This window comes from Euprymna scolopes, chromosome 23, assembly GCF_053919585.1.
Source record: "Euprymna scolopes isolate OS-2025 chromosome 23, ASM5391958v1, whole genome shotgun sequence".
In the NCBI taxonomy this organism is placed as follows: Eukaryota; Metazoa; Mollusca; class Cephalopoda; order Sepiida; family Sepiolidae; genus Euprymna; species Euprymna scolopes.
In genome coordinates this window covers 1,430,947-1,455,066 of record NC_136504.1, presented here as the reverse complement: position 1 = coordinate 1,455,066, position 24,120 = coordinate 1,430,947, and the positions used below count along the sequence as shown (strand labels likewise).

General features: G+C 33.8%; 1 protein-coding gene and 1 pseudogene across 10 annotated transcripts in view; one reads left to right on the top strand and one right to left on the bottom strand.

Moving 5' to 3' along the window:
* LOC145245726 (paired amphipathic helix protein Sin3a-like) overlaps positions 1-24,120 on the top strand; it is a 173,177-nt gene that overhangs the window by 7,750 nt on the left and 141,307 nt on the right. The window lies entirely within an intron of this gene.
* On the bottom strand, positions 19,148-19,280 carry LOC145246326 (U2 spliceosomal RNA; annotated as a pseudogene).

Here is a 24,120-nt window from a genome sequence, read left to right as displayed (position 1 = left end):
AATCGACAAACATCACTTGGAATTCAGTTAAAGAATATCAGTTTATAACAATTTTAGAGAAATTAGACCAAAACATTTCTACATTTTGGACCCCCTCCTTTGTTGGCAGGACTTAAAATATATTGACTTTATCTTCAGGTTGCTAAGTTTTTAATCAGGACCAATAAGTGGCGTTGTGAATTACAATATTCCACTTTGGTTAGAGGAATGAAACTCAGCCCGGAATTTTTATCCTCGATTCCAAAATCAACAGATTAAACCATTTTTGTAATGATCTGGTCCATGTTGATTGCGGTGTAATGTTGGTTCTGTGCAGTTCTAGGAGGTCCACCCTCCCAGGTTTTGCCTTCTTTCTTTCAGAAGGGGTCAGTCTATTGCTAATCGCCTGAGACGCCCTGTCGGAATGCAGACGGAGCTGCACAGGCATTTTTAGCAAAGTAAGAGGGCTCCTTCTCTGGAGCACTGACTTTTTCAATCCTACTTTCCGGCCCTTTTTCACATTTGTTACAGTGGGAGAAAGCTAGATATCCCCACGCTTTGATGGTAGGTTCTGTAGACCAAAGTTTTAATATCGAGAAAATTGGATGTCTCTCTTCCCCTACATGCCACTGCAGATGGCCAGAGATAACCTGCTCATCATTTAGTGAGCCATGGTAAGCCTTAACATGCATTTCATTATCCGGTTGGCGTTAGCACCAGCATTCAATGCTAAAATTTAGAACCCATGTAATTCTATAATATAAAATGTCGATATTAGTAAAAATGATATCAAGCTATTAAAAAAAGAATAGTTTATTTACCAAGAAACACAAATGATGTTCTTCAAATCAACACTAATTTTTTTTGATCGTTGTAATAAAATATATAAAATAGGTGTTAAACTGATGGTAATGCAACAATTGGTGTATTCTTGTCTCCAAGACGACAAACATTAATAATTAATGTTCACTGGATTTTAAGTATATTGTAGTGATTTATACTTGGATATATCTTATGATTATCAATCGTTGAGAATTTGTTTGGTTGAAGAGTCGTCGCTTGTACTGAAGAGAAACAGGATTCCTTAAAAATGGTGCTAAAATAATTTCTCCTTGGTTTACATGATTTCGTAAACAAGAAATTTGTTTCATTAACTTTTATTTTAGTTTCAGTCTTCCGTCCTGCATACATTTCTCTATGCTGCCCAAATTTAATCTTCCTCTGAGGTCATCACATCTAAACCTGTCTTTAAAACTCCTATTACATTATTATAGTGTATCGTTCTCGCATCATTTCTCTCCCATGTAACTCATATTCTCAATCTTCACTGGCCGAGTTTTACATCCATACGTGATCAGTGCTTGATAGACCTTTTCTTTGATCGATAACGCAATTGCACTAGCGTCTGTTCTTCCTTATGCTCCAATGGTATCACCCAGGTAACAAAACCTCTGGAGAATTTCAATAGGATATTTAGATTCATCGGAGTACAGTTTTCATCTTGAGTCTCATTTTCACAACATATATAACCTCTGACCTTCTTGTTGGACTCTGTGGAATTTAAAACGGAACCCATTATTTACTTCACGGGGATAGCATGTTCTCATTCCATCAGCCATGACTGGATAGAGGTCCTAAGTAAGTCACAATTGTATTTTTTTAGTTGCCCACACTGAGAATTGAACTTTCAACCTTCAGGAGAATTACAACTGATTTTTTGAAGTACTGTAATCCGTGGTGCAGTGTCCAAATTCTAGAGTTTGTCAGAAACATTCCTGAGTTCGACAAGATACACATAAAGGTCTGAGGTTACATCGACCGAAAATGTAACAATGACACTCAAGATGAGACCAGTAGTTTGATGAATCCAAATAATGAATAACCAATCTTCAAACAAAATTTCAATAGCTTCACCATTCAAATATACTTTCTCTGCATCTAAATTTTCATTTATTTTTTCATTGACTTGCACATTTCTTGCACACAAATTTTTTATCTTCTCAACCCACTAGTGATTCCTCTGCACTTTTTTATACATAATTCTTGCAAGTGTCATAAAAAATTGAGTTGCACCAAACTCCTTTTCCAAAAACTGAACAGGAAAACTTTTTTTTTTTTTTTTTTTTTTTTTTAGACTTTCCAACACAACTGATCATCACTTTCCACATATTTAATTTCATATTAAAAAAAAAAAAAATCGCAAAGTAAAAAATCTAGTAAATCAGAACAGGTGACTCTGTAGGTGTATCAGAATTTTTGGCCAAGTCGCCATAACAAACATTTGTTTGAATAGACACCTATACGTCTATCAGATTATAACAATATAAAAATGTAATTTAAACCCGTAAATTTTATTTCAATAAAACGAGCAAAGACCAAATTTTAATATCATAAAAGCTTTAATAGAGAAATAAACAATTTTATTTATTTTTCCTTGGATTTCTTCACTTGTAATTTCACGGAATGTCGAACAAATAACACGAGTTGAATCTTATGATATTTATTTAACTGGCAAAACATCACTTACCTGTTCCCCAGGACTAAGATATGCTTTCTTTTAATCTTCCTGTATGAGAATTTATTCATATTTATGTATTATAATCCATGTATTTTTTAAATGGAAGGATTTTTCAACCACATGTCAGGATAAATTGTACCGACATCGTCCATTAAAGAAACCGGATGTTAAGATTTTCACTTCGTTATATCTACGGGAGCCTATAAGTGTAAAAAAAAACACTAATTCAGAAATGTTAGTAATCTCGATATGGGATTATATTCCTTCAAATTTTCCACTTTTAAAGGTTTTCGGGGGCGCTGAAAACGGAAATAACCATTTATGTATATGGCAAACGAAACTTGTAGTTTCCAAGATAAGAAATTTTAGTGGTCAGAAAGTGGGGAGTCACTTTTCTATAATAATGTAACGTCAAATGGGAACTCACTTTGTGGCTACATTGGGGGGTGGGCAATGAACACAATTTGGCCGTAATTCTTTAAAGACAAGTAAATAAGTCTGAGGTATGCAAAAACTATATAAATAAAACGAAACACTAAACAGTTGCGTAGTCGTAACAGAAGTCAATATATAATAAATGGAAATACCGATATGGATAAAATTTGTAATAATTGCAAAAAGAAACCAGAGACTGAAATTCTTAACACAGAACGTGGACGTGGGTTAGCAACAGTGTCGACCAGTTTAAAAGAATCCTTATGGATTTTCTGTCCGACTTATAAATACCAAAGGGAGATAAGTTATCTCCCTTTAAAAGGACGATAAGTTAACTTATCGTCCTTTTTTTTTTTTTTTTTTTTTTTTTTTTTTTACTTGTGGCGTTTTTATGCTACCATACGTGAAAACTGGTATCTTATAGTTTTGGATTTACACGGATTACAGATTAACGAGCAGAGTAAATGTAATATTTTTTTTTTTAATATCTCAAAGAAATACCTGAATTTTTGATTTATTATACAATAAATCTGCATTATTTGGTATCGTCTTTTTTTTTTTTTTATATCGAAAAAAAAGAAAAGCAGGAATTAAATATAAAAATATACACTGACCGAAAAATATTTACTGGAAAATTCTAAACAAAAAATAAGCTTCCACTTAAACAAAAAAACAACGTGGTTATCGAAAAAAAAAGGATTACACTTTGGACTTTACAGGTAAATTTGCACATAACTGTTCTTTTTTTTTTGTTTTAAATTTGATTATTTTATTTATTGATGTTTTATCTTCAATTTGTGATATATAAAACTTGCGCACAAAAATTATTAAAATTCTCAGACATTTCAAAATGGGGGGGGGGATTTATAAAACAACGTTTGTCTAAAATATTATATTCAGTTTATTGGAAAGAGCATAAAATTTCACATTCACCCTGAAAAAAAAACGTACAAATTGAACCAATAGAAAAATTTTGATAGATTTTTAAAGTTTAAAAATTGAAAAATATTCAGCTCGTAAAAATCAATTGATTTCGTTACGTAAAAAAATGGCTGCCTGAACGCACGCACGCACTTTGTAAACACTGTTTTTTTTTTAAATGAAAAATAATGTTTCTATTATTTTTTAAACAATAAATAACCCACTTTGGAAAGAAATTACGAGTTTTCTATATTTTATTCGCAGTTTTCTGTTAGGGGTGTCAAAAATTCCCCCCAAATTCTGATACACCTAGTGACTCGGTTGACAACAAATAATATTAAGTGAAAAAATTTGCATTTTGTTTTTGCATAAAATTATATAATTTTATTGTTTCACCGTTTTGAATTTGTTTTTGGTTTTTTAAAAACTATGATTTGTTTTTTGATTTTTTTTTTTTTTTTTTTTTTTTCCAAATTTTTTAGCTGACAATATTTGCAGATTTTGAGTTGCCTGTTCTTTTGCTTCATCGAAAACCTTTCCTAAAAGTTTCCAGTTGTAGTCATGTAATTCATTCTAAGGTTACAAACCCTTTTTCATCATTCAATACATGGCATCATAATAAATTAAAAAACTTGCTTTCATCAGCAAAAGATATTTGATTGTGTAAATGAAAACCACATGTAATAACTCCATTTTTGTATCATAAAAAATGTCAAGTCCATTTGATATTCCTTTTTGCAACAACTCTTGGTTTCATTTTCCAAACACTAAAGTTTTTTAAAAATTTTTTTACTTTTTTATGATTATAAGGGGCTACTGTGGATAAGCAGTCAGATTTATAGGTGACCGCTAATCCACAGTAGCCCCTTGTGCAGAGAGATGCTTATTCACAGAACTGTTAAATTTCTGGAAGGAACACTTGAATACAATTGCTAAATATTTGTCCAGGAAAAAAACGATATTCTAAACCAGAACGATTTGTTTATATTTGAATCAAAACAATGATTGAATTAAAAAGAAATAAAATAGTTAATTAATAAAATGTCCTTTTTCATAATACACACTATCAAATGTCTTTTTTTCATAATTACACACTATCAAATGTCTTTTTTTCATAATTACACACTATCAAATGTCTTTTTTTCATAATTACACACTATCAAATGTCTTTTTTTCATAATTACACACTATCAAATGTCTTTTTTTCATAATTACACACTATCAAATGTCTTTTTTTCATAATTACACACTATCAAATGTCTTTTTTTTCATAATTACACACTATCAAAACCAACATTGATGTTGGTACACTTGGGAACAGGGAAGAAGTTCTTGAAGTGAGCAATTCAAGGAAACTATTAGTGGAAAGCCTTCAGGCATCTAGAGACCCGTACAATGAAGTGGGAAGGCACAAGGTCAGCAAGTTTGTCAGCACATTCTGTAGAAGTACGTATAAAACAAAGAGGTGCAACATAGTAGCAATAAGACATGGGATAAAATTTCGTAGACAGTATGAAATCTTATTAGGATAGATTCTTGTTGCATCTTGTCCAAGAGGGAGAGATTAATGGTTGGAGCACCAGCCCAGATGTGTCAACAATGCTCCATACATGGGTGAATGGTGGTTTTGTAGAGATATAGTATACTCTCAGGTGTGAGTAGTTTTCTAGCTTGGTAGGGGGAGCCCACTTTGTAAGTCATGAAAACTCATTAGCCTACAATTAATATCCTCTATGAAACCAGTAATATTTTAAAATGATAAACGTAATACAATTTTTATCCTGTGACACAAATTCTGGCATTATGGAATTTAAATTGTTAATGTCTTTCTTGGAAATGTCTGAAAAATTCTCCTGGCGTTTGACTCTACGGGTGCATTTCACTTATTTTTTGAAATTCTATTTTTCTTTTAGCTTTTTTTGTTCATTTTCTTTTACTTGATGATTAGGTGATGAATCAAAAACGTTTGATATGTAAGGAACATTTTGATTTTTAACACATAAAATATTAAAAAGTTAGAAAAAAATTATATACAAATTTTGCTACTTTTAAATATGTGAAGGCAAAATTTAAAATAAAAAACATTAAATTCATTACTTTGTAAACATGAAACAAAATCTTTTGCATTTCTTCAAAATTTTGGTAATTTCAATAAAAATTTCTTTAAAATATTGTAAAGGAAGCAAAATGAATTTGTCTTTTCATTTCAATTTCGAAATAGATTGCAACTTATTAAAAATCAAGTTGGAGAGGGATCTAGATAAACATTTGAACAGAATTGCTAAATATTTGTCCAGGAAAAAAAAAATTGTTCTATTAAAATCCAAACAATGGTTGAATTAAAAAGAAATACCAAATAGTTAATTAATAAAAGTCCTTTTTCATAAACACTATGCAAATTAGTTAACTTTAACTGATATCACATACACATAAACATTATAAAAAAGATGGTGCATTATTGTGTATAGCCAAATTATTTTTAAATAGATTTTTCTAACTTTACTGTTAACTTGAGTAGTTTTGTGGTTTTGGAGCTATCGCTTTGTGAATGAACCACTCAAAAGCTGGCAAAGATGCCTTGGAAATCAGCTGAAGACGTGATTACAAGTCTTCAACGCCAACATTGAACCTCTGGTCCACAGGTTTACGATGTTTGTTGCTGGTTCCGAGTCTGGCTGCCCATAATCTTGCCCGTTGTCGATTGTCGGGCGTGGTCTGCGTTCGTGTGGGATGTTGTGTGTTCTATGGTAGGAACTGGCTCGATCCATCCTGAGTGCATATTGCCAAGTTAATGCTTGAATTGGATGCAATTTTTACATTCATTTCAACGAAAAATATTTACACAAAATTGGCAAAAATCAAAAATGTTCATTCAGTAATGTTGAAACCATTAACAATAATTTCCCCCCACTCTTTATCTGTGCCTAAACCTAAATGTACATCATGAACCAAGCTTCTTTCTTAGAACAGCTTGCCTGTGGAACTCTGTTCCATTTGTCTGCTTTCCAGCTGACTACAATATGATCGTCTTCAAGTCCAACATAAACCAGTTCTTGATGAGTCATCCCTTTAAGTAATTCAATTTACCAAATTTCCACTACTAACGATTATTACACTATTGTCCCAATGATAACCGTATACTCATTAACCTTTATTCTCGAGTGGCCTCTGGGCTGTGATAAGAGGTGACTCCTTTGTAAAAAAAAAAAAAAAAAAGTGAATTGTATTATTCTGAGCCAATAAACAATGCAATCTGAATGTAATTTGAGATCATAATTACGAAATGTGTTGTGAATATTTCAGTGCAATTTGCTGTAGATGCACATTTGCCTTCATTGTTGTGGTTTTGTCATTTAAAAAAATTTCTTTTTCAATTATTTATTGAATTTTTATTTTTTGTCTGCTTAAAACGAGTTGCCTGATCATATTCAAAACAAATTTTTATTGTACTAGCATTTCAGCCTGGCGTTGCCTGGGTGTTTGGAGGTGTGTTGAGCAAAAAAAAAAAAAAAAAAAGTGGGAGTAGGAAGGCAGGGTCGAACCCGTACCCCGAAAGAGGAAAAAATGGGAAAAAAACGTGACGTCTTTGCTGTTACAACCACCGCCAAACCGGAAATGATGTAGGATTAAATTAAGGCTAGACAATCGAAAAGAGGGGATGACTTTCGAAAATATTGCCGAAAAAAAGCCACCCCCTCCCTGTAGAAAAGTGCCCAGTTAAGGGTGAAGAAATTAATGTTTTTAGCCAATTTTTCAATATTTGTCGTCTGAAGGGTCAAGCTTCAAAACGATACTGATCTTGTGAAAATCCATTGCCTCTGTCGAAAGTTTTAGGCAGACATGCAAACATACATACATAGATTTATATATTGGTAGCTCAAATTTTCGACCCAAACTAATTAAAAAGCTTGCCCTATCTCTGAATACCCTTTATGTAAAATTTCAAATGTTTAGACCAGAAATTGTCTTTAGTAATTTGGTAGTCTACAGAGGTCAAATTTTTTTAAACTTTGACCCCTATTATGACCCTTTAACATTTATTGTTTTGGGCTCAAATTAAGTTATTAAGTTAGATCCATGTCCAAGAAACCTATCAAATTGTTGAACTTTGACCCCTTAACAGCCAAATTTCTGGCCGAAAATGGATTACAAAGATTTTCTCAAATCTCAGTACCCTGTATATCAAATTTCGAGTCTGTAGATTGAAAATTGACAGAGTTATTACGTAGGGAAATGTACACAGACACACACACACTTTCACTTTTATAGATATATATATAGATTAATTAGTATAAATTTTTGGGCATTTGTTTTTATGTTCACTTGAAAATAGTTAAAAATAGAGATTTGCCCAAATACTCATAAATGTTTTCATTTTCTTATGGTCAGACTACATTTGCAGTAAGTCTTGGTAGTTCTCTGGCATAGTTGTGTTTTTTTTTTTTTTTTCAAAATTCAAACAATGTAAAACACTTCCTCACACTCTCTATAAATCTACCATCACACAATGTATAGAGTATTGTCGTATTTGGGCTCGTGGATCTGTGTCCCATTTGAAGGTTTTTGATAAATTGCAGAAACATATCTAATTTGATTGCCCCCCCCCCCTTTTTAACTGTAATCTCTTAAAGACATGATGTTGCCAGTTTCAGTCTTTTCTACAAATGCTATGACGTGTGTTCCTCAGAATTGTCTTATCTATGCCATGCTTTCTTTGTTCCTACTCGTTTAACTTGTTCGTTGTTTTAATACCTCATTGTAATACAGTTTCCTATTCCAGTAGCTTCTTTCCAAGGACTGCAAGGTTGTGGAACTCTATTCCTGCTCACTGTTTTCTTTCTACCTACAGCCTCGGTCTTTTCAAGACTAAGGTCAATAGGCATCTCCTGTCTTTGTAATAATCAGCTTTCCTTCTTTTTCAAGCGGCTTTGTCTTGTCTCAAACGATTTTCATAAAGTTTTTTTCTTAATTATACAAAAAATTAATATATTTTCAATTTTTGAGTGAAATTAATTTTAAAAACTTATTTTTTGATAAAAAGATTTTATTTTAATTTTTTGTCGTTTCGCGATGCTCATGTATGATTACAAATATTCAGAAAAGAAAGTTGTTGTTCAATATTTTTAGGAGTAAAGATTTGGGCAGAGCTGAAACAAACTCCTTTTTTACCACTGGTTCAATGGATTAGGCATCTGGTTTGCTTTGTGTTTGGCATGTAACTGCTTAAACTTCTGACTGTTATATTTGAATCCATGTTCTTTGCAAGTGTTGCGTTTACATCTTTTGTAGCACTTTTTGAGTCCCTCTCTTTTATTTTGAACCTTTTTTTTGTAAGTGAAAGTTTTGTACAACATAAATTTTAAATCAAACTTAAGCAGCAACTTCAACTTGACACTTATGCAGCCAGTGTTTTACAAGTATAACAAAAAATTGAATTGCATCTAACTCCTTTTCCGAAAACTGAAGAGATGAACTTTTTTTTTGGGGGGGGCTTTCCAACACAACAACCATGAATTATCACGTTAGTAACCTTCACACTCGGGCCGTTAAGCTTTTCATTTCTCCAAGTTTGTAACTTAACGTTTGACCTTTCATTGTTTTATAGGCAAGTACTAAATCGTCAATGGCATTAAAATCCTAATGTCATATGCAAGATTAAGGTAAACTTTATCGACATCTCTTTTGCTAAGTCATTTGCATATTGATTTTAAAAATGACATTTTGTTAATTCACTATTTGACTGTTTTCTAATTCAATGACTTTTCGTTTATTTTTTTTATTTTTTTTTTTTACATTGTTCTATTTAAGCATAATTTTCGATCGTGGATAAAAAATGAGCAATTTTTGGTGAATCCAAAGCTCAATCCAATGAAATTTCAAACTTCTATCAAAATCAATACTTTGATTGAAAAAAAAAAATAAATAAATAAAGCCACAACAATGGAAATTGTGTGTGTGTGTGTGTGTGTGTGGGGGGGTTTGAGCATATTCGGAGCAAAATAAACTGCCACTGGCGTAAAAAAGCAACGCTCTTTTTGTAAACAAATACTTTAGACAATGTTTAAACATTGTAATTTTGCATACCCATCTCAACAGCAGGCAAATAACGTAACGGTGAGAAGCGCTGACTGTTGCCTAGACAGTCTAGTTTCAATCCTGGCTTGAGATAGCTGGTAGTTTAGCCACACTGATAAGCTATGTAACAGCAAAACAGTACATTATGTGGATGATATATAATATGTATATATATTAATAATATTATTTAATTATTATCTACATACGTATGTGTTTCATCTTTGTAAATGATTTGAACTCCCAGAACAAGAATCACCTTAAACTCAATTCCAAGCGCTCAGGGAGATCAATTCCAACTGTTACATGACATGATGAAAAATAAATTCTATCTATATCCAGCAAATAGGCAACAATAGTCAGCCATCTTAAGTGTTTAACAATAGCTTGTAACTTGTATTATATCTTATTAAAGATCCAGCTAAAAGGGGGTTACAAATTATAATGATATAACCAGAGAATTAGAGTTTCTTTAAAAGGAAACTTGTCGAGATAATGCAAAGCTAAAAAATTGAGGACTTTATTGCATTAATCATTGTAGTTCTCCTTTCTTCCTCCCTCCACATTTGTTTTACTCTCTTCCTTTCATGCCCCATTATTTAGCACCTAATGTAGTCATTGCTAGATATCCCATCTTTAATATATTACATAGCACCTTCTCTTCTATTCTGATGATAAGCATTAGGCTTCGAAATACCTAGGTATAAAGAGCATATTAAGCTTGCACCCCTAATTGATGTAATCTCCCTATTGAATCTGGGTCCTGGATATGACCTTAAACTATATCCGATGGTGAGGCCCCAGCTTGTGGGCTTTGGGGAGTGTGGAGCCACCCTTTAATTGCCATTGCTCCCAGGTCCACTCTGACCCGGAGTGGTAGTACCTGTTAGGGTCCCAACTATGTGTTAAATAGAAACCGATTTAAAAAACAAATATACTCTATTAAAAAAATTTTCTTCAAAATCACTGGACTTGGCATTAAATAACCTGAAAAGGTTGATATGCTGTAAAACAAAAACAACCAACCTATTGAATCAATTAAATTTATATGCATTAGTATAGTTTTGCATTGCCATTTTTATTCTATTATATTGTACCCAGTATATAGTATTGGTTTCAAAGTTTAAAAAAAAATGGGTGCTATCAGCTCTAATCGAAACCAAAACATTTAGCACTCGGCATTATTCGTTAACATCTGAACTAATGACAGATGGATATAAAAATTAAAAAAAACTAACCGACTTTAATGTATAAATGTGAACTTGCGAATGCATAGAGAAGCGCTTTCTTATGCCTACCAAGTTTCAGTTTTTCGATTTTGATCCCTTAGCAACTATTTTAGTAGCTAAAAAAAAAAAATCAAATTTGTTCCATGGGTCTGGATCCCTTATACAGCAGAACCACGGGATACGGTGACCATAGGATATGTTTTTTTTTTTTTTGTTCTGGTTACGATGTGGAATACAATGTTTTTTCGGCCTCTGGTTGCAGTATTTGCCCCGCTTTACGGTGTTATTTATAATGTTATTTGATTATATACATGTGTATTATATACTGTACTGTATTTTGCTAATTTTTAACGGCGTATCCTGGACTTCTACTGTGTATCAAGTTTTAAGTTTGTAGACCAAAAGCTGACAGTAGTTTGGTAGAGACTGTTCTGCATGCACACACAAGGTCACTATATATGGTGGAACCTCCTGTTGATTTTGATGCATGAGCTCCACCACAACTAAGTTGCTGGAAAATCCACACAGATGATTTGTTGATAGTGGTGTAGGTTTTGTGCAGAACCAACCACACTTTTTGATACAACTGCTTTGTCAGTGCAATGGTGGCTACAAGACAGCAGATTGTAGACCTCAGGTTTTACAAAATTTTTTCCTTCTAGATGCATGTCTTAATGAAGACTGGAGGCACATCTCTCCCAGTGAATTATATGCGCCTCCAGATACCAACCTGGAAATTTGTACGTCTCAGCGCGGTACGTATTCCTAAATGGTCACCTATCTGACGTATTCCTAAATGGTCACCTATCTGATATTGGCCAGGCTCACTTTTGCTTAACTTCAATGATCTAGCGAGAACTGATGTGTCAACATGATTATACCGTGTGTATGTGTATATATTGTGTATGTGTATTTATATATCTTTTAAATGAAATAAGAGCAATAAGTTATATATATATATATATATATATATATATATATATATAATCAGAACAATAAGTAAAAATTAAGAGGAAATTAAAAAAAAAAAAACTTCAGGCCATGGCCTTCTGTTATAACTTTATTATTCCTCATCTTTCATTTAATATTGTTTTCTGCTCCCCTTAATAGTGTTGAGGTTTTCTTATCTTGATAAGTTTTGCTTTGTTAAAGATTTACTCTTTAATAACATAATTATATATGCTCTAATTGGCATATTGAGCTTCCAATTATGATGGCTTTTAATTTAAAAATAATGCTTTTCCCTTATCTTTGTCATTTTATGTATGTATGTATGGGTATATATGTTTATAAGTGTGGATGCGTGTGGGAGAAGAGAGGGAGAGAGACGTAGGGACACACAGACGGAGAGAGAAATGTTCGATATCAAATAGTCCAAAATCTAAGGTTTTCATCGATATTTTATTTGAACATTATTTGAACAAAAGTAGAAATTAAATGAAGTAAATGAAAATAAAGAATGTTTATTTTTTTTTTTAAAAACAATGTGTGTGTGTGTGTGTTTATATCAATTAATGCTAGACATTAGAATCTACGGTAAGCGGTTGAAATAAATAAATATTCTTATATTTTATTGTTAACTAGCATTTCAGCCCGGCGTTGCCCCAGGTGTTTGGAGGTGTATGTTGAGCAAAAAAAAAAAAAAAAATGCGGTCAATTTTTTTAACTTTGACCTCTATTATGACCCCTTAAAATTTATTGTTTTGGGCTCAAATCAAGTTAAGTTAGATCCATGTCCAAGGAACCTATATCTAAAATTTCAAGTGTTTAGACCCAAAATTGGCGAAGGAGTTTAGTAGAGTTAAGATCAAATTGTTGAACTTGGACCCCTTAACAGCCAAATTTTTGGCCGAAAACAGATTACAAAGATTTTCCCAAATCTCAGTATCCTGTATATCAAATTTCGAGTCAGACTTTTTTTTTTTTTTTTTTTACAGTGGTCACCACTTATCAAGGCCCAGAAGCCACTCGGGGATAAGGGTTAATAAATTGACAGTTATTACGTAGGAAAATGTACAGACACACATACACACACATTCACTTTTATAGATATATAGATATAGCTTTATTCAATAGAATATCGACCGTTCTGTCGTAATTCTTCTTTTTTTTTTAATTACATTTTCACCCCAAACAAGGTACATTGCCACTTTGATGTAGGGGGCTACTATCAGGGACATAAGCTACAGCGGTACTATGTAGGGAGTTGGGCAGCACAATGTCGGTTCATGTTACACTTGAACTTCTGCATGTCAGTATAGTTGGGGAAGCAGGAACGAGGAACGGAATTCCAAAGTCTAGCGGTTCTGGGGAAGAAACTACTGGAGTAGAAGGCTCCCTTACATTTAGGGATCTCAACTGTGAAGGGGTGGGATTTTGCTGCTTGTTGTGTTTGTCGGAGGTATTTACATCGAGGGGGGGTACAAGTGTTTGCAGTTCATCAAAGCATTCACCGTTAAAGTACTTATAGAACAGGCAGAGGGATGCTACATTTCGTTGATGGGACAGAGGCTGAAGCTCAGATGACAGTCCAGGACCTATCAGGTTGGCGACTCTTTTGAACCTTGTCTAGGAGTGAGAGACTAGTAGCAGATATACCAGCCCAAATATGACAACAATACTCCATACATGGGCGAATGGTGGCCTTATAGAGGTACAGAATATTTTCGGGCATTAGTAGCTTTCTACCACGGTAAAGAGAACCTACCTTTTTCGCAGCGGTCCTGGAGTTTAAAAGATGTACTTTCAGATAGTCTTTGCCCATTGCTATTGGTGGTAGAGAAGGTTCCTTCTTGTAGTTATTGAAGGAAACAAGTTTAGTCTTGACAGCATTGAATGTGACCATCCATTTTTGTCCCCATTCCACTGCAGATTGAAGGTCATCCTCTAGTGTTTCTGCCATTTCTTTAGATATATGTTCATTTGTTTTCCTGTCATGTCTGTTATAGAGCATAGTGTCATCAGCATATATACCCATCTCACAGGCAATTTTGTCAGGGAGGTCATTTATGAATATTAAGAATAATAGAGGTCTAAGGATAGACCCCTGAGGCACTCCCGCATTTATATCATTGTTTAGATGTACGACCATCGAGGACAACCTGGATTTTTCTTTTATCTAAGAAGGATTTAATTATGTTAAGTACTCTTCCAGTGATACCATATGTGATTTTCCTGAGAAGACCTTCATGCCATACCCTGTAAAAAGCCTTTGATATATCTAGAGCTATCGCTCTTCCCTCCCCTGCTTTGTCCAGTGATTGGTATATACGCTCAGAGATTAGTTAGGATGCCTGCTGTGGAACGGGCTTGTCTAAATCCATATTGTTGGTCGATCAGAAGTTTAGCATCTGTAAGGTGATGGACTAGAGCTTGGTTAATTATGGTCTCAAATATTTTGGCGAAAAGTGGTAGGAGGCTAATGGGGTGATAATTTACTGGGTCAGTTCTTTTACCAGAATTTTTGAAAACTGGTACCACGCAAGCAGTTTTCCAGCAGGCAGGAAAACAAGATTTGTTAAGGCATTTGTTGTAAAGTTTGGAGAGAACTGGAGCTACTTCGGTGGAGCACTTTTTTAATAGCACAGCCGGGATGAGATCAGGTTCACATGCTTTTGAAGTGTCAAGATTTTTTATGATAGCATACACCTGAGAAGGGGTGATTTTCAGATCATCTAGTGTGGCGTCTGTCAGCAAAGTAAAGTCAGGTAGGGGGTGGTTAGCAGGGTCCAGTGTGGAGTTGGAGGCAAACAGACTGGCAAGCATGTTAACCTTCTCAGTTGCTGAGCAAACAAGCTCATGATTGTTGGATAGTGGAGGAATTGTTGATTGCCCATTATTTATTACACTATTGTAGATTTTCCAGAAGAATTGTTTTGTTTTGGTTTTCTTTATAGATACATGTGTGGGTGTATGTATATATATATATATGTGTGTGTGTGTGTGTGTGTGCATGTACATTTACACTTGTCAGCATGCAGGTGTGTACATATATATTTGTATGTGTACATATGGTGTATGCGTGTTCACGTATATATTTGTGTGTATGTAAACATATGGTGTATGCATGTGTGCGCACATGTGTGCTTGTATGGATATACATGTGTGTGTGTGTGTGTGTGTGTGTGTGTGTGCATGAACGTATGGGTTCAGATATGGATGGGAAGCAAATAAAATTAACATATCAACTTTTAAAAAACTGGTAGAGGCAGCCATATGTGCGGACATGTGAGTGTGGGTGCACGGGCGAATATACATAAAATTCAGATAAGCAAAGAAGACGGTACCCTTTCACCCTGTCCCATACTTAGAACCATAATAAATTTGATTTCAATGGGGATTACCAGCTTTTGGTCGGTACTTTCCACGTATGTCTATCTGTTCATCATTCTCCATGTGTATGTATGTCTATAAACGTGTGTGCATATTCTGTTGTGTGTACAGTTATGTGTAGAAGTGTGGTAATGTACAGATGTACATGCATGTATGGTTATGGGTGCGAGTGTGTACGTATGGGTGCGTGGGTGTCCACTTCAACATTTTATGAAAGACTCAGATTTGAATAAAGGCCATACAAGTTGCTGACCATTCTAAATCAAAAATATTGGGATGGTCGTTTTCAGATACATCTTAACCTCATTGGCTATACTTGTTCTTCTGCTGTTAGCCCTGCCTGCCATGGCCGCCCTGCACACGAGCTTCTATCATTCACACTGAAGAAGAGTGAAGCATCTGTTGAAAATTTTGTGCTTTTGAAAAATCGTTTTTATTTTTTTCGAAAGACCTTTTGTATTCCTGCATGTCAACAAATAGGAAATAAACACAGAAAAAATATAGACATTTTCTATATTTTTCGTATTGATTTTTTTTTATCCATATATATAATTTTATTTATTTTATTTTTTTTTCCGTGATATAGCAAAACAGCTGTCGCTGGATAACTACAGTTGCTTCTCGATCACAAGTTGACCTCTCTGTAGCGAAAATGAAAGTTTCAACTTAGTGTAAAACAATTTTCATAATTAGAATTGAGTTCACTTTGAAACCAAAAACAATTTCTCTCTCTTGGCAAGATTGCCAACTACTGTACGAGCAGTGTGGTTTTAAATCTCTTCTTGCAACATATCTTGCCACCAAAAAGTAACTTGTATGATGGGATTTTTCAATATTTTATCTTATTTTTTTAGGAATCCCCTATTTACACTTCATCCCCATGAAGACGTAACTCAAGCACAAGGTCAGTTTTTAATGTTAAGAGAAAGGGACATTCTGTATCTGGGATAAAAATTATCTCGATTAAGGGATTTCTTTCTGACCTAAGATAGAATGGGTACTAAATTTTGTCCCCAGGCTGGAAAGTCTTGATAATAAAAACAGACTATTCAACACCTCATTGTAAGAGTTTGTTTTGTCAGCTGTTTCCACCATTTTTAACACTTTTTATGTTGTGCCGTTTTTACAGTTGTCATCCCAAATTTGTAACCTGCCTAGATGACGTATGAAAATGATTCTGGCTAAAAAACATTTTGTGGAATTTGGATTATTAGGACTACTGTTCTCATCTTGCATGTTATTCACACGTTTTTGTCGATGTAACCTCTGACCTTCTTCAGACATATCTTGTCAAACTCGAAGAATCTGAACAGAACCGTTTATTTAATCACCGAAAGTAGCATGCTCTTGTTCTGTTTGAAATTTCATGCAGATTCCAGAGTTCGACAAGATACACCTGAAGGTTCGAGGTTATATTGGCTGAATTATTAGTCATCTCCAAATTTCTTTGTCGAAAAACATCATTACTCAGTTTTCTACATAAAATGTTTGCAGTTTCGGTATAAACAATTTTTTTTTTTTTTTTTTTTTTTTTTTTGTAAATAAAATGAGGAAAGCGATATCACTGCGACATGAATAATTTAATCAACTTTAGTTGGATTTTGAAGATTTAAAAAAAGAAAAATCCAAGAATTATTTTCTTAGCAAAATCTTGTTGAATCACATTTTTATTGTTGAAACTGTGTCTATTTTCTTTTCTGCAAGATATATTTTCATTTGTTTGGTTAGAGGATAGAAATCCTTCTAGACCGAGGCAATTAAATTTTTTTGTTCAAATACAGTGTGTCTCACTTTAAGGGAGGTGGATTTTTCCCATATTAAAAACCGACCTTGGATCTAGTTTTGCTCACATGGGGAAGCAAGTAAATAGGGACTAACTTTGATTAATAGGAGTGCTCGGGAATGAAAGTGGTTCTTGTATATTATACTAGCAGGGCTACCCAGCATTACCTAGGGCAAAAATTTAACATACCCCCCCTCTCTTTACATAATAGCATTAAAAGATGTATGGACGTCTTGTTAGTGGAGGAGAAATCTTTCATGACAGACAATTTTTATTTTTGTTCCTTTTCTTCACATTAAAAAAACGACCTTAGTGTCTAACTCTGCCCTCGTGTGGAGGCAAAGTAAATAGGAACATTAAATGATATAAATATTCGACTCCCAAATAATCTTTTTAAATTATTTTTTGTTTTTAACATATACACTCGGAGGTTATATCAATTAAAAAAAAAAATATCAACTTTGTAGGTGTTTCTTGGGTATTTTTCAAGTTTTAACTGGACATATAGACATTTGCGTTGTTATATAATAGATGAAGTCACATTTATACTCTAGTGGCATTTACATTAATCTAATTGAACTGACTTTCTTCCTAGCTTGTATCATGTCTTTAACAAGAACAACCCATATGCAAGGACCCTGGCGAGGCTGCATATGTAGCCACTTACAATTCTTCTGCCGAACAACAACTATTTATGAGTGAGAAAGCATTGCAATGTCTTCCTTGATGTCGTATTTACCAGGAACCGTTTCTTTTAGATTTGTTTATTCAAAGTGATTCAAATCCTAGCCAAACTTTTAAGTAGCAAACACCTTTGTTGTGTTTGAAGTTGGACAAAACTGGCCAAAGTACATTGCATGCTGTTCAGATTGGGCCCTGATTACTGCTGACAACTCTACATCGTTCACCATTAAACTAAACGCCAACTTTGTAGCTGCTCGACTAAGAAAATAAAGACTAGACATAAAAAACGTTATATTTTATATATTTATGTAAGTTCTTCAACATTTTATGTTTTTATATATATTTTGATTTTCTTTTTTTTCTGCAAGATGAATTGATGTTTACAGCCCCCCCCCTCCTTTTCATAAGTTCACCTGAAATATAAATCTGTCTTTTTTTTTTTTTTTTTTTTTTTTTTTTTTTTTTTTGTCATAATCAGCACGAGTATTTTTTCTGAATCTGTATCATTGAAGATTTTACTGTTTCTAAAAGTTTTGATTTTTTAATGCTTTTGAGTTAACCTTCTTTGTGAAGCTGTTTTGCACCAGACGATACTACATGCATATTGTCAGCTGAAAACTGTTCACATAGTGTTTGTGGCTTTATGGGAAATCCCAGATGTGTATTGGTGTATATGGTGCTGTGGAAGGTATTGTTGCAATCTTTGTCCAAATTTTGTGGATATTTTGCAGATTTTCAAACAGAAAGTTTCTTAGAAATGCTATACTCTTGACCTGGCATTTGATATGATGCTCTGATTAATCGTGTGCCCAAATTTAGCTGTATGTTCTATCCAGACAAGAATTATTCCTAAATGAAATAAATTAAAAAAAAGAAGAAAAAAAAATGCAAACTTATCTCTTTCCCTATAGGTCAATAAGGTGGTACCTTAGAATAGTCAATGGCCAACTCTGGATTGCTACAATAAATGCTCACATTCTATCAAAAAAGCTAAACCGATTCCACTGAGGAAGTTCATTCAGATGTGACTCTCTATTGAATGGATACAATATGTATCGTAATAGAAGAAAGGTTGCATAGACTTATTTGAGGCATTTTGCTACACTCATCGATGAGGAAAGGCCAAATTTCATTGTACCTATTTACAATGCCTCCCTACGAGAGAGACACCAGGGTCGTTTTTTTAACATGGAGAAAAGGTACAAAAATAAAAATTGTCTCTGTCGTGAAGGACTTCTTCTCCGTTGAAAGAGAACGAGAAATGGAAGTGCCGCATCTGAAGAACAGATACTACACTTTGATCTTAGCCAAAAGGCCAAGGTATAATTTCATTGTAGTGATAGCAGTGTTTGAAGGGTAAAAAAAATAAATGATCTTTCTATGCATGCTTTACCTGTCGTCTGGACTTATAAAAACATTTTCACATGCTGACAAGCAGTTTTACAGATGGGACAAAATGGCACATTTCATTACAATTTACTTGATGGCTTGAATTTTATAATTTTCAGGGTTGTAAATTATGCTCTTAAAATGGCTCCCCAAAATAAGATTAATAATTTATGCAAAACTGTGTTTTTATTTGGAATATATAACACAAGAGCACATATATTCATATGTATGCAATAAACCCAGCAATAGATTAATATGTGCATGAGAAAGTGACAATTTTCTATGAGTGGATAATCTTATTAAAATTACAAGATGACAGCCATCACGGTATGCATATTAGTTTAATTTATAATTTATTTTGATAGTCCTACTCGTGTTACAAATATCATACACATTGTTTGGGCCTGTAATGAAAAATTAAGCTTACAGTCATTTTAAAGATATTTCTACCTAAATAATTCGGTGCTCAGAGTTAAAGTATAAATATTTTTCTTTTATTTCCATACTTTGGAGTTGTGTGTGCGTGAGCGCTTGTATGTGTATATACTTTTTTTATGCAAAATCCGATCCCGAATTTTGCTAATTCCTACCCTCTGATGAGAAGGAAAGTATTTCTTCGAAACTCTGCGGATTAAGGATTATCCACTTATCAAGTGTTTCCTTTTAAGATTAAATATGTTTTTAACTCTTTTTCAAAGTGTTTTTTAACATGCTTTATTAACTATTTGCTCTTATATATATATATATATATATATATATATATATATATATATATAAATGACACAATCACGTTGACACAACGGTTCTCACCAGATCATTGAAGTTAAGCAATGCTGAGCCTGGCCAGTACCAGATGAGTGACCATTTGGAAAAGCTGGTGCACTGTATGTACCGCGCCAAGTTATAGAAATTTCCAGGTTGCTATCTGGGGGCGCATTAATTCACTGGGAGAGATGCCCCCCCCCCCCCCCCAACTTTTTGTTAAGACATGCATCTGGAAGAAGGAAACATGTAAAAACCTGTGGTCTATTGTATACTGTCCTGTGGCAGTCATCTGCACCAACAAAGGTTAGTAATACCAAAAAGTGTGGTTGGTTCTACACAAAGCCTTCACCACTATAAACAAATCATCTGTGTAGATTTCTGAGCAACTTGTGGCGGGAGCTCATATGTCAAAACGATGGGAGAGTCCATTTTATATATATATATATATATATATATATATATATATAATATACTTGTTTGTAATATACTGAATTTTACTGGGTTCGTATAATTCAGTAAATTTTTTATATACCAATGAATTTTAAGCCAAAAAGAGATGACTTAAAAAGTAAGCTACAAAATTATCATATTTCATGATTGAGCATTAATATACTGTATTAACAAAACCAAAACTTCAAAAAAGGAATTGGTAGCAACAAAAAGTGTATTTCATTGTAAGTTACAATTATTTCAATACCGGTTGGACAATTTCAAGCATTATGTCATTTGAAAATCTTCACATAACCAGCCTTTCATCAGACTTCAATAAAAAAAAATATATATATATACTTTAGATTATGGACTTTGTATAAGCAATATTGCCTGAAGAGGTCTCCAGTTACTTGTAACTGACTGAAACATGCTCATGAATATGTAGTGACATATTAATGCTTATGTAAAACAAATAAAAAGTTTGAGCACTATTGTATTGACCTTGTTAAAAATTCATTGGTTGCTTTACCTCTGGAATTATATATATATATATTTTCTCAATGTTTTTCTTTCTTTTGAAGTGCATCTACATCAGCTTCCGATAATTACAAGTTAAAACTTTGACTTTTATTGATGAATTACGCACTATTGTTATCTCGATTTGTAGTCTTTTTTTTCTTTTTTCTATGCTGTTGCCTTGTCGATTGACTTTCAAAATAATTCCTCTTGTATAGCCTTTTATTGCTTTTTCTCTCGTCTATCCTTACCATTTTCTCCCATGTTTTCTTTGACCTTCCCCTACCAAATGACCCCTGTGATCTCAATTGTTTTATGCGTACTAGCCCAAGAAATCTAATTTATTCTTTCACCCATACAATGTCTCTTGTTCTGCACTTATCTTTTTATACTGCCTAGATTCAATTTTCCGGATTTAAAGCCTGTTTTTAGGAGTCACGTTGTACCGTGCCCGTATTGTTTCTGTCCATGCAATGAGTGTTCTTAATACTGGCCAGATTTTTTAATGCAAGGTTATTCTTCCCTTGGTAAACAGTGCTAACACGCTACATTTTATTTACGACAGAAGTTCACTCAACTTTATCTACTTCTAACTGGTGCAGACACTAGCTCATCCATGTGCTCCAATCTCATCAACAAAGTTACAAGACTTCAGAACATGCTCCACCATCCAAGTATATTTTTCTTCATATCTGAGGCTTCATCCGTTGCCATTGTCTTCCACAGAAACTCGTTATCATTTCTAAACTTAATCTGTAATTTCACTGCATCACTTGCATATCCAGTAGTAAGTATAGCATAAACAAATAATGTAAAAAGTACCACAAAAAATTGAGTTTCATCCAATTCCTTTTCCACAGACTCAGCAAGAGAACTTTCTTTTTTTTTATATTGATCACCACTTATCAAGGCCCGGAAGCCACTCAGGGATAAGGGTTATTGCAAGTACATTACGTTAGTGTAGAGATTTGATGAAGTGTTTACTTAAGGGGGGCGGTTCATTAGGAATTTGTTAACGTTGGACTTGAAGACATTCAAGTTGTAGTCCGGAGGGAAGCAGGCAGACGGAACAGAGTTCCACAGGCGTGCAGTTCTAAGAAAGGAGCTTTGTTCATGGAATCCACGTTTTGATTTAGGCACAGATACAGAGTGGGGGAAATTTTTCACAGTGGATTCAGCTAGACGGGTGTTTTTCATGAAAGATTGGCGAGGGGGGGGGCAGAGATTGGAGTTCAGACGAGCACCTGCCATGGAAATAACGATAAAACAAGGATAGGCTCGCAGCGTCTCTTCTGTGGGAGAGAGGTTGCAGGGTATAGAAAAGGGCATCCCCCACTAAGCCACGAAGTCTATTTTGTACTCTGTCAAGGCAGGATAGGCTGTTTTTAGCAGCTCCTGCCCAGATATAGCAGCAGTATTCCATCCTTGGACGTACTTGGCTTTTATATAGATAGAGAATTGCATCAGTAGTGAGATATCTTCGTAATTCTCTAACACTACAACCATTGATCTTCAATTTGGTCTTAACTTTCATTCTTGTACGTTTTACTTTCCATGTCATTTCTCCAAATCTTCAACTTTAATAGACCATCTATTGTTTCACAGACAAGTACTCCGGATAACCTGTACAAAACATCCGTGGACAAGACTTTTAAAAACACAAATGAAGAGAAACCAACTCTGTACTACGTCCACTTCTTAACACTAAGGTAGTCACTAAATGTTCTGTTAATTCTAACATAACTTTGAATATTATTGCATGTTGTTGAGAAACGGGCACGGATAAAAACTCAAATTGATCTGAATAATTATGGGGCGGGTAAAATTTGAAACTCTTCTTGAATCCATTTAAATTTGTAAATGCAATTAATGTTTTCAGTTAAAAACAAGATTTTAATCTTGTTTTGGCATCGATTTTAACGTGTGTTTGATGTTGTGCTTAAAAATTGCCTTACTGTTTCCTGACAGTGAATTTAGTTACTTATATTTGACCTTGAACTTTACATGTAAAATGAGATTGTTGTGATAATCCTACCATTTGCTTGAGATGAGTTTAAACGCATAAAATTGTATGATTGAATATTTGAAAGAAGAAAAAAAACTTCAGTCTGTTTCCCCTTGCCAAACTTTCACAAAAAACCTCACTCGAATAGCTATACGATTTTACCCACATTCTCTGTGCCTAAATCTGAAAGCACATTTCATGAACAAAACTTCTTTCTCAGAACTGCTTGCCTGTTTCACTGGCCTGCTTCCCAGTTGAATACAACATAGTAGCCTTCAAATCTAATGTAAACAAGTTCTTGTTGAGCTGTGCTCATAAATAACCAAATTCTACCATTAACAATTACTTCACTATCTCCTTACATTCATTAACCCTTATCCTTGAATGGCCTTTGGACCTTGGTAAGTGACAACTCCCAAATAAAAAACAAAATGATTATTCTAAAAACAGGTAGTTGACAATTTTCAGTTTTCCTAATGCTTTAACATCACACAGGTGTATTTTAGGTATTGATCTAAGCATTAACTACTTTTTTTTTTTTTTTTTTCTTTTACATAGGCATCCCCACATTATCAAGGCCAAGAGGCCACTCAAGGATAAGGGTTAAAGAGTGTACAGTAGAAATTGGACAATATAATAATCATTAGTAATGAAAATTTGTTAAATTTGATATCTTATGTGGAACGGCTCATCAAGAACTTATTTACGTTAGACTTGAACACAACCATATTGTAGTCAGCCGGAAAGCAGGAAAACGGAACTACTTTTTAAAAAAATTTTTTTTATATTATATATTATTTAAAAAGCATAAAAATTTCATTTGATGGTTTTAGCTTATTTTGTCTATTTCTGCCATAAATCACATGACTTCTGTTGTGACTTGTGTGTCAATTATTGACCTTTTATTATAACTCTCTCCTTCCCAATTGATGTTGTTCAGTATTTCCTATATCCGACTTGGTGATTCTGTAGTTTGTCATTTGATTTGAAAGTCTAGTTTCATGTTAAGTCTTCATTTCAACAGCGTGTCTTGCCTTTTGTGTTCATGCTTGTGAGAGAG